We start from the raw sequence: 12,575 nt of genomic DNA on the forward strand, positions 1-12,575 counted from the left end.
ACATAAACAAACCTCTTTGGTACGCTCCACGTGGCCTCCTTCATGACCCGAAAGAACAGAATCCTGCCTCTGAATCTGTCTCACAACAAAACTTGCCTCATCTTCAAAAGGCTTGCAACGAGCATCCTGCATTTCCTTGAACAGCCCAACGCTAGTCCGGACGTGGGAAGTGCTCTGACGAAGCTCTTCAAGAAATTTAGCTTCAATAGATAAGACCCCCTTCGAAGACTCAGCATCAAATCCGTGTCCGAGAGGAAGAATCCCATCAATGCGACTAAGACGCTCAGCAGTTGAAGGAACACGAGCCAACTCCCCACAAACAGTTTCAAGAAGACTATCAATCCTAACCAGAGAAACATTGGCAGCTTCAAACAAATTCCCGGAAGAAACGCCACCTGCAGCACTCACACGGGCAGAAGAACCTCCTGGATCTACAGGGGGCACCGGTATTAACATCCCAGGAGAATTCAAATCTTGGGGAAATTCCACTCCCTAGGCCGGAAGAACGAGGCATAGTTAGAACAGGACGTTCAATAACCCTAAAGAACACAACCTCAGCCTGTGTCTTCCACTGCATACAAAAAAAAAGTCAACGCATCAGAAAACAAATGAAGGAACATGGGAACAAATATATACAAGACAATACCAGAAGTTCAAGTTAAACTACACAGGAAAGAATAATGCATAGAAACACTCACAGGCAGTCTCCCAAACACCCAGTTGGCTGGGTCAGCATCACCCTTCGTGACCAAGTCAGCCGCAGCAAGCTCAAGAAGCTTGGCCTGATCCATGAAATTGATGCGAGGGGTCCTCAAGTCAATATTAGGCGTCTTGCCAATGATAAGGCAGTCCAGATACATAAGAAGCGGCGCGATGGCACAGCCTGTGACAGCTTTTCCTCTGCTAGTACCTTGCTGATACCTAACAACAGCACCCCGAATATCGTCAACAACCAACTGTCAGTAGTCCATGTCTGCCATGTCCTCAAACACAAGGTTCTCGGCCATTGCTGCCTCCCTGGACACTCGTGTAGACGTTCCAGGGATAACCACCTTCATGAAAACAATAAGGTAAAACACCTACAGAGTAAGATCATCCTTCGTCTCATCCTTCACAAGTTCAGCGAGGATATTCCGCAAATCCTTTGTCTTGATGTCGTCACTCCTAGCATACCCAAGCTTGCCCTTCAACCTCATAACAGCATCATCAAAACCATCATTCGAGGGCCTAGGGGGGTATGATTACCTTGAGGGAACCCAAAGAGATGGTGAATAGCATCACTTGTAATACGTATAACCTTGTTCACCTCACCCATGTCCAAAATCATGGTTGAATGGTCAATCCTCGTGTAGATGTTGCCCATCAAAGGACGAGAAATGTTGGAATCAACCTTCAAGTCAAACACACAACCAAAACCAACATTGATAACCCTCGTCTTGTGCCTAAGTTGTAGCATTTCCGCACACGTCTTGACCTCTTTCAGTGAGCAGCGAACCGTCTTGTTAAAACGTTTCGCCTCACCTCCTCCTTGGCCAACTTCTTTAGGCGCTTTGCCTCCTCTCTTCCTCCTCTCAGGCCGCTGCACAACCTGATACTGAAAAAAACATACATTGACAAGGAAAAAAGGAAGAACAATGAGACACACAACCTTTACCAAAATTCCACTAATGACTACATACACACTACATCTGAGAAGTCCAACTATGTATACATAGGCAGTACAACCATGTATGACCAGAAGTTAACATGTTTTCAAATTGTTGGAAATTTACAAAGCAGAAGTTCAACCATGTATACCAAGGCAATAATCAAACATGTATATCAGAAGTCCAACTATGTCTACATAGGCAGTACAACCATGTACGACCAGAAGTTAACATGCTTTCAAATTGTTGGAAATTTACAAAGCAGAAGTTCAACCATCTATACCAAGGCAGTAATCAAACATGTATATCAGAAGTCCAACTATGTATACATAGGCAGTACAACCATGTATGAACACAAGTTAACATGCTTTCAAAAATGTTGGATATTTAAAAAGCAGAAGTTCAACCATATACACTAAGGCAGTAATCAAACATGTATACCAACAAGTTAAGCTAATTTCTTCATGTATATACCCAGAAATCCAACTATGTACACAAAGGCAGAAATACCATAAAAGCAAAGCACGTCGGCTAATTTATTCGTCTATATGGAGCAGAAGGTCAGCTATGTACGCCAAGGCAGTGTTAAAAACAATGAAACTATAGCAATAGCAACAAATGCTCTAAAAACAGTAAACATGAGACATTCATACCTGATTAGAGGCAGCAGCATCATTGTTGTCGTCCTCATCATCAGCATTGAAATCAGCATCATCCTTGTCATCTGGATTAACACGAGAACGCTTCTTCACACCCTTGTTGACCTTTGGAGGTGGAACCTTGCGCTTCACACCGCATTTCTTCCCCTTACCAGATGCACCAGCACCAAGCGAAGAAGGTGTAGGCGTGGCAGTGGCAAGCACACGAGGACTACGGCGTGGCGTACCACTAAGGCCTAATCATTCATCTTCAACAACTTCTGCGGGCCTTGCAACACGTGGGCTCCTCCGAGGAGTAACTTCACCAACTACTAGCTTCCTCGCAGAAGTCTTCTTGATTTTCTTCTTAATAGGGACAACCGTGCCATCACTGCCACACGGCACGTCTTCCTCAACAGTGAGCTTAGCCGCATGAACAGATCCAGGAACATCAGAACCTTTCTCAAGGCGGGCCGCCCTCTTCTTGTCAAAATCTTCTTGCTTCTTCCTCTTACGTTGGTCCTCCAGGAGAAGCTGAAGAGGCACATCCTTGGGTTGCGTGACAGGTTCAGTGCCATCAACAGAATGTGACTGCGTCTCTGACATCTGAAGAGAGCACAAAGGATCCGGAATGGAATCACAACATTTGACTGACGGAGCCCCCTCCTCAGCAGCAGCAGGGGTTTCTGATAAACCCAACTCAGATAAAACATCGTTGATGGTGTTCACAGCTTCCTCCTCTGTGGACACATCTGCAAAGAACACAAAAAATCGAAGCAAAAAATAAAAAAATTCAGGAACAAAAACAAAAACAAACGACATGAACAAGCTAAAAAACATGGCTCAAAACTTTAAAATGAAAAGAAAAGGGGTTTCACATACTAGGTGAAGCAAGAGCTGCAGAAGCAAGATCCTCAAGGCTTGAAAAATTCTCAAGGCTCGAAGCAACCTCGGCAATCACAGTCAAAGGGATAATGGGTGATTTAGTCGCATCAGATATTGGAGCATCAGTATTAACCTCTGAAGCTCCATCTTGATCGCAGGCATTTTTTCAGAACTATTCAACTCATCACCAACTACAAAAAATGCAACTAAAAAGGCAGCTGAGTTCTAATCCGCAATCCTACACCAAAGGAACTTCTACTTTTACAACAATGTCCAATACCCAAAAGTTCAATAATACCTAACAAAGCAGTAAACACAAGAAACAAACTAAAAATCTACAAACTAAATATAAAAACAATCTACACCAGAGGGGCTACTACATATATCATGAATGTCCAGAAGATCAATGATACATAATAAAGCAGTAAAAAAATGTGCATAACAGAAGTTCAACCAAATTTCATTAAAATCAAACAATAATCAAAACCAGAAGTTCAACTATGTGACCCAAGCAAGTAGCACATAAAAAAGATGTAGCATGACCACAAACAGTATTTCACATGCAAACTAAATATCAATACCATCAACATGATAACAAAAAAAGATATACACTACAAAAATGAAACATCTGGGAAGTCCAACAACACTTGATGACAAAGTTTCACCTGCAAAATCATCAACTACAAAGTAAGCAAACACTCTACTAACTCAAACTAATGGTAAAAAGCATACACATAACCATTCCTAGAAGTTCACACTATTAAGAATGGCAGTCCAACATGAATACTAAGTGAAGATATGGGCAGACATATATGAGAATAATGCTATTCAAAATACAAGATACAAATACATTAAGATACCTAGAGATGGTTTTGAAGCCATGGCAACACAACCGCCTTGATGAATGCAACTCCAAACACTAGAACAACCTGCTAAAAACAGGGGATTGATTGCATATAGTTAGCAGGTAGAAAATAATACAACAAATACAAAAAACAACTAAATGAAACCCTAGGATGAAACAACTAGAACATATCAACAAGTATGAAAACATGAACAGTAGCACATATAGGCAAGCACAAACAAAAAAAGAATCCGTAAACTAAATAGCATGTGACAGACACAATCTAGACTTCGAAATCAACAATACTAAGACAATTATATATATCAGATTTGCCATCAACCATCACACCACACCCTCTCTTACATGCATCTGAATGCTGAAATCACCAAAGGGAAAATGAAATCCACTCATCTCTGAACGGATAAAATAGCACACACAAGCATCTCATAGACAAATCCGACCACGGGGGAATGGAATCCAACCGCCACACGCACAAGAACCCTACCTAATCTCCCACCAAACCATCAGAAGAAGGGGGTAGGATGCGGACGCGAGAGCACACAGGAGGCGGACTCGATAGATCTGGCGAAACTAGAAGCAAGCATTAGGAGGGAGGCAACACTTGTACCTCTCCAGACGACCCCCACACGCAGGAATCCACGACGGTTTATTCCACTCCCCACGACGCCACGCGCACCTTGCAACCGCGCAGGCAGTTGCCGCCCTCGCTTCAGAGCAGAAGAGAGCGGGCTGGGCGAGAGAGAGCGGGGTGTGGGGGAGAAATAGGAGCGGGGGCGTGCGCCGGTTACTCCAGCACGAGGGCAGGGGACAGGGGCGGAGAAATCGGGGGGAGTTGGAGGCGAGGAAGACAGCGGAGCGACGGAGAGGGGGGAGAGTGCGAGCGACACGAGGAGGGGGAGAGGGGTTTTCTGGCATATGGTGGCGATGGGAGATACTCACTTAATGCATCTCTCTCGTGGGAATTGCAGCGCCACTGAATTTACAGTTTTACCCCCCAACAGCTAAAATTGTAAATACATGTGTAGATAAACAAATGCACCGTTTGAATGCATCTATTATAATGAGATAAGATCACAAAACAGCACAACTGATATCCTCAAAACCAAAAATAGATGGCAAATACACTACTAAAGGAAGAAACATACATACATAAATATGCCCCTGAAAAACAAGAGAAAAAGAAGTTCAAAAAATAAAGAATAGAAGTTCAAGTACTCTAATAAAGGAAGTAAAGGAATTAGAATAAATAAACCCTAAAGAAACAAAAAGAAGAAGTTCAAGTACAAAAACAGATGAAGTTCATATCTAACCCTAAAAACCATAAGATAGATAGTGGGGTCACGGATGTGACGAACTCGCCTCCGCATGCGACGACGCGGCACGCCACATCGTCGCCTGCTCCGGCTCGTTCCTGTCTCGACCTCACAGGGGGAGGGGAGGGGGGTCCCGACCCCCTCCCCTCCCCCCTGCTCGGCCTCGCACTACCGCATTGCTGCGCGCTAGGATTTGACAGGACGCAATGCGGTTATTCTGCTTCCACCCCCACCGCACGCACCCTAAACCCTAAAAACCCTAAGATAGATAGTGGGGTCATGGATATGATGGACTCGCCTCCGCATGCGACGACGCGGCACGCCGCGTCGTCGCTTGCTCCGGCTCGTTCCTGTCTCGGCCCATACTTGGGCTAATCCCATGATTGCTCACGAGACAAAAGTCTAAAAAAACATCTGGAGAATTAAAATTACAAAGAAAACCAAACAAAGAAAATATAGAGCATTATGCACCTTCGCCTTGCAAAATGTGGAGTGCAATCTCCAAAACCAGAAGTTCGACCATTAATAAAAAAGAAGTCCAGATCCTACTAAAGATAGTGGATGATCAAAAAACTATACCGAAACATAGACTAAGGGAAAAGAGGATGCATGTGCCTGTGGTCCAGCCCCACACTTACACAATAGTTACAACATATTGCAGAAGAAATCTAGTAAGGGTTTTTGATTTCTAGAATGTAATCTGTCCTGGAATATCAATGTTAAAAAGATGGACATGCATTCATGAAAAGTTTTGTTGTGACATAAAAACCCAAGAAAGAAGCACCTTAGGAATAATAATGTTTAGTGTCGAAGAAACAAAATGCACAAGGCGTAAGTTAACTAATCAAATGTTCTAAATAAAGGTAAGTTCAAGTTGTAAAAACACAGAAGTTTGGTGTTTTGAAAAAACATCAAATGAACATGTAGAAAGACAAATTACACGGAAGCAAAAATCTTGTAAGTTCACGTTAAACACATACTGAAGTTCTACCACTGTTTGAAGTATGCAAACATGTTACAAGAAAATAAGTAAGGTATGCATCCATATTTGGGAATAATCCCATAGTTGCCATGAAACAAACTAAAACCCAAATTAGAAAATTAAAAATTACAAAAAAAAAACAAAAAGAAAAAAGAAAAAATAGAACGCGATGTTGCACCACCTTGCAATGTGGAAATCAGGAAGTTCAATCACTCGTACCATAGAAGTCCAACTACTACCACAGAATGTGGATGAACCAAAAAACTAGTCCCGAAGATAGAATAAATATAAAAAGGATGATTTGTGTATCTATGGACCAGCTCCACATTTACGTATATGAGTACTCTGAAAAACAAAAAAACAAACACAAAATTTTTATAACAACACCAACCGAACAGATCGTATTGCAGCATCACCCAAAAAACATGAATTAAAACAAGGGAAGTTCAAGCACAAAAGGTGCAGAAGTCCAACTCTGTAACACAGACAGTAGAATCACTGAAAAATATGCATTATCGAATTTGGTTTTCAGATTTAATCACTTGGGTGACTACACCTTCTCAATCCAAGACCTCGAACGATATCCTATTGCGCCCTGACATCAAAATGATAAATCAACCAAGCTGTCTCATTGAAGAACCGAAACCAGCACGGGCCGACACGAGATCCAATCGCCCGATTTCAGGGGTGTATTCGCCTGCCCGATCAAATTAACAATGCATGAACGGTCCAATCTCACTACTGCAATCAAATCCGCCCTCTATATTCAAATAAAAATAACAAATCCACAAAAGCCGCGGAATCACTCCCGCGGACGAAGAACACAGAGCCCGAAATCAAATCCGTTGAAATTAATGACAAATTGTCCATGAAACTCGTACTTACACCAAATTCCCATCATGTTGGAGGTTCTAGAACATCCAGTGAATGCATTAAACTTATAAACAGACACAAGTTCATCCGCCCCAAGAGTGAATCCGCCAAAATGCAAAATTACGAATCAAAATGAGCATTTAGATGCAGGTATGAGTATCTGGATTACAGTCACATCCCAGACAACACTACCGACCGGAATAATTCGTGGGGGAAGCCACGGTTGTGAAGATAGCCCGAAGGTCGGGTTCATAGAGAGGGAAGTTCAGGCGCGTTACACGGGAAGTTCAGGTTGTGATCAGAATATTATTCTGATCCCGTGATCAGAATGGTGTTTATGTATATATATATATATATATATATATATATATATATATATATATATGTATGTATATATATATATATATATATATCTGCAGCAATAAAAAGTCTGAATACTCTCAGAGTACACTCCGGCGTCCCGAATACTGCATTATATGCATCGGCTCTGAATCACGTCTTTGGTCAATAGTTGGGTTGCCCGGCTCCTGTGCTTGCTACCTTACGTTCCGTTTTCGGCTAAGGTAGTAAAGGGAGAACTACCGCGATTGTGTTTCTGGCTAGCCCGGTTAAGCACCTCGGTAGAGAGAGCCGAAAACTGACTGTCGTGATGCGGCGAGAGCTGGTCGGCAATTCGGTGACTTATTAAATCTCTAGCGATTTCTTCTGTATTACTCAAAGGTCTGGCTTTGTTCAGACAGGCGTCTAAAGGCATCTAAGTTCGATAGCTGCATACGCACCAGGGGCTATCTTACAACCCCATTGTCAAACTCCTATGGCTAAGTGAGAGTGGTAAAGCTGCATAGTCCGATTGCCTCGCTCGCCGCACTAACACCTCCTTTACGGACCAAGACATTGGGTCAAGAGTGATTATGTGCTATCCCGAACACCCCCGTACTAGCTACACTACTAGGAAAAGGCCTACTAATGGCGCATCAGTTTTTCCTACTAATGGTGCATCACTGGTGCACCATTAGTAGCACGCCACTAGTAATTTTTACTAATGGCGCACCACTAGTGCGCCATTAGTATCTGGTATACTAATGGCGCACCATCCAGTGCGCCATTAGTATATAACACCATGCGCCATTAGTGTGCCTCCCAGGGGCCATATTTAACCATGTGCTTTGGCACACTAATGGCGCACTGCGGATGGATGTGCCATTAGTATACTTGGCATACTAATGGCGCACTCTGTAGTGATGCGCCATTAGTATGAATATTAGGTTTTTTTACTTTTCTGATTTTTGCACATGTTACAAAATATATTATTTGACAGAATATAGACAGTAGCACACAGCAACAGCAGATTCATCGAATACAATAGAAGATTAGTCTCCGAATACAATTCATCATATTAGTCTCCGAATTCAAAAGACCGAACAAAGATAAAACATTACAAGTCTTGAGACCGCGAGTATCGAGTTTGTCAGAAGTAATACTAATCCTAACAAGTCCTACTAATCATCATCATACAACTTCTACTCGTTATTCATAACAAGTCATACGATCATCATCTTGATAGTCATCGAACCAACCCTACTTAATTGTTTTTAGCACATGATCATCAGTATTAGGCAGGACCTAAATACCCTATTTAAGCTAAAATAGCATAAAACAATATAGACCCTGACTCTCCATTATGGAGAATGGAGAACATCTTGTCTCCAATTCTTTCGCTTCGCTTCCTTTTGCTTCCAAGAAGCTCCTTACGACTATCCATACATTTTTTCCATCCTTTGATTTTCATGTCTCCACTTCTTTTAGAAATCTCGTATGGACAGTTGAGATTCGTAGGACGACTTGGCTGTATGTTCAAAACATTAACACTACCTTTCAGATACATCATATGAGGCACACAATTCTCTGGGATTATCTGTTGAAAACATAGTAATAACTTCATAGTTAGCAATGATGTACTAGTTTTAGAAGTATGCAAAAGATGCACGGATGTCATAATAGTAAAAATCTTACCAGGGTATCTCCATGGTAGTTACCGTAGTTGAACACATGCACTAGTGGCACGTATTTACCATAATGTTGAGGAGTTTGATTATGGATAGTGTAATTCTCAATGTCAGTACAAATCCAACCAGATGATTTTTCTCCTTGCAAGTTGTTAATTCGGAGCCATCGGTGTAGTGGGTTTTGTCTACCATCTCCCGCACATTCTTTGAACAATAAAAATAAGCTGTCAATGGAAATAAGCTGTCAACTATTTTGAAATAAACAATATAAATTAGCTAATAACTATGTTTGAGAAACTCACATAGCGGTAGAACTGGAGGCGTATCAACAAGGACCCAAATGTCCATATTGTCTTGGTTGATGTCAGGATTACCAAGATCCATGGTGATAAGCATACCCTCATCAAAACCATACATCTTGCAAAATGCTTCCCAATTTTTGCAACCAAAATGGGTTACGCTCTCAGAATTATATAGATTTACTTCAAAGTCCACATCGTGATGAGTCCTTAGGTGAATTTTCTTTGTTTCAGAAATTTCATGGTCTTCAAAATCCATCCTCTCCAAGACATGGCGTCTTGCATGGCATGGGATAAGCTATACTCGAATTGTAAAAGATAAAAATTACACGTTGAAATAGTTGAAGTCATGCTTAATTATGAAAATAACACTTGTCGTCGTTGTGTACCATTTCAACTTCGAAGGTCTCCTCCAGCTTAATGCTGAAGCGCCGATCATCGTCCAGGTGAGGCATGTCGCACAGACCTCGATCGTCATGGCACTAGCCGCACTCCGCCGGGAGACTTTCATCGTCTGATGATGATGATGACATATCCTATGTTCATAATTCAAAACTACATCATTTAGGGTTTGTCGACACCGAGGCATCCTAAAAGCTAAGCTTTTATCATTTAGGGTTTGTCGACGCTAAGGCACCCTAAAAGCCTAAGCTTTCATCATTTAGCTTCTTATCGACACCGAGGCACCCTAAAAGCCAAGGTTTTATCATTTAGGGTTTGTCGACGTCGAGGCACCCTAAAAGCCTAAGCTTTCATCATTTAGGTTTTGTCGACGCCGAGGCACCCTAAAAGCCTAAGCGTACATCATTTAGGTTCTCATCGACACCGAGGCACCCTATAGAAGCCAAGTTAAGTTTTCATCATTTAGGGTTTATCGATGCCGAGGCACCCTAGGTTGGGCCTAATCACTTGGCTCTATTGCCACCTATGTTGGGTTTATCATCTAGGGTTTATCAATGCTAACGAGAATTCTAAGTTGGGCCTAATCACTTGGCTCTATTGCCACCTATGGTTTAATGCAGCAAGAATGGCGGGGCAGTTGATCCTACTTAACTAAGTACTAAGATACCCCGGCCCATGCATTAGTCGCAAGTACCCCATATGTCCTATTTTTAGCAAAGTCATGCTAAAATTCACGGAAAATTTCGGCATGACCTTTGCTGAAAATAGGACATATGGAGTACCCGAATTTGCTGGAACGGAAGTTAATCGACATTCCGGCAAACTCAAGGGCCTCTCGGGGTACAGCAGCAGCATCACAAGTTGACAATATTCCCAAGTAGTACAAGAGCAGCATCACAAGTAGTACCAATGAACATATAGTCCATCAACTTGAAAAAGCTGAAGTTCTCAGCATGAAGTAAACAGGAGTATCCAGAATAGTTATTTGCTTGATCTCAAGTTTGACATATACGATAGTGATAGATGTAAGGAGCAGAACAATGCCAAAGCCACAACCTCAAATCAGGAACAAATAAAAACACAAACTACAAATTTTTGCGATCTAAATATACTTTTCCCTTACAACAAAATAGCACTGTGATTTACAATGTAATACTCCAAGCTGAGCTGAATATTTTCAAAGGTAGGACTATTTAGTTCATGAAACATAACATAAAATTTTGTTTCCTCTTGTTCAGTAATAATTAGTTTTTTTAATGAATAACAATGGCATTTGATTTCTGCTTGTTTATTTAGAAACAACAGATCCCCAAGTCAAAAAACCAGAATCCTGGAACACTTCAGGAGCACTTGAATTTCAAATTCTATTGGTTTCTGTTGTTTATATTTAAATAAACAGCGCAACTTCAGTAACATGGAACTAAGAGAAGAATAGTTATTTGGGGCACTAGCTAGCCAGACACCACCAATTATCAAACTCAGTTGTTAGCTGAATATTTCAAAGCATACTTAGGTACAGATGTCACCCATACTACCTTGGTTGGAACAGTCAATGCAATCTACTAGGACAGTAATAAGGCATGCATTTACAAGTTTAAGAAAAGTCTATAGATCTTGCTTCAGTTAATCTGCAAGGAAGCCTATAGATCTTGCTCGAATGCAGTAGCAAACTGAAGAGGAAAAACTGAAGATTACTGTGAATAACAATGTACAGTAGCAAACTCAAACTGAATCCAGTAACCATCTGAATTTATAGTAGATTTTCTACTCCAAGTTCAAGCCCAAACATCTGAATTACTTTAGCTAAGACTGTACATTTCTGAACTTGTTTCAATTGTTGAACATGTTTCAATTGGAAACCTCGACGGTGCACCAGGTGGAAGAGGAGAGCAGCAGGGGGAGAGGGGAAGCTCACCGGGAGGCACAAGGAGGCCGGCGAGAGCTTAGTAGCAGCAGAGGGTGGCGGTGCCCGAGGGGGAAGACGAGGGCGATGCAGCGGAGACGAGCTCGAGGCCGGGGTCGAGGAGGATGAAGCGGAGCTTGTGGACTTGCCGCCAAGGTGCGGGGACGGCGATGGCCGCGGCTAACACGGCGACGAGGCTCGGGATCTGGCGGAGAAGGCGAGTGGGGGAGAGGGCGAGAGGGCGAGCACGGTGGCGCGGCTATGGCGTCGGCCGGGCGATGGAAGGAGGGGGCGCGCGTGAGGGTGTGACGAGGGGGATCAAAGTGGATCTGGCAAGGGAGGGACAAAGGGATCGGTCGAATTAGCAATGGCGCACCCCAGAGCGGTGCGCCATAAGTAATCTTTTTTCTGATAGCAATGGCGCACCACCCAGAGGTGCGCCATAAGTAACTTTTTTTGCATAAGTAATTTATTATTATTATTATTATTTTGTTGCATCTAATAATTTTTTAGAAAATGCATATGAATATGAAATAGTAATAATTTTTTTATAAAAACAATAGTATTTTTTAAAAAATATCATCAAATTTGTTATTTGAAAATATTTATGAATCGAAAAATATCATCAAATTTATTATTTGAAAATATCATCAAATTTTTTATTTGAAAATATAAACAAATTTGTTTTTTTTATTTTTAGTTGCATTCATTTGTGACGGTGGAGCGGGGGAGGGTGCGGGGGGTCGGCGGCGGCGGTGGAGCG

This window comes from Triticum dicoccoides, chromosome 2A, assembly GCF_002162155.2.
Source record: "Triticum dicoccoides isolate Atlit2015 ecotype Zavitan chromosome 2A, WEW_v2.0, whole genome shotgun sequence".
NCBI lineage: Eukaryota > Viridiplantae > Streptophyta > Magnoliopsida > Poales > Poaceae > Triticum > Triticum dicoccoides.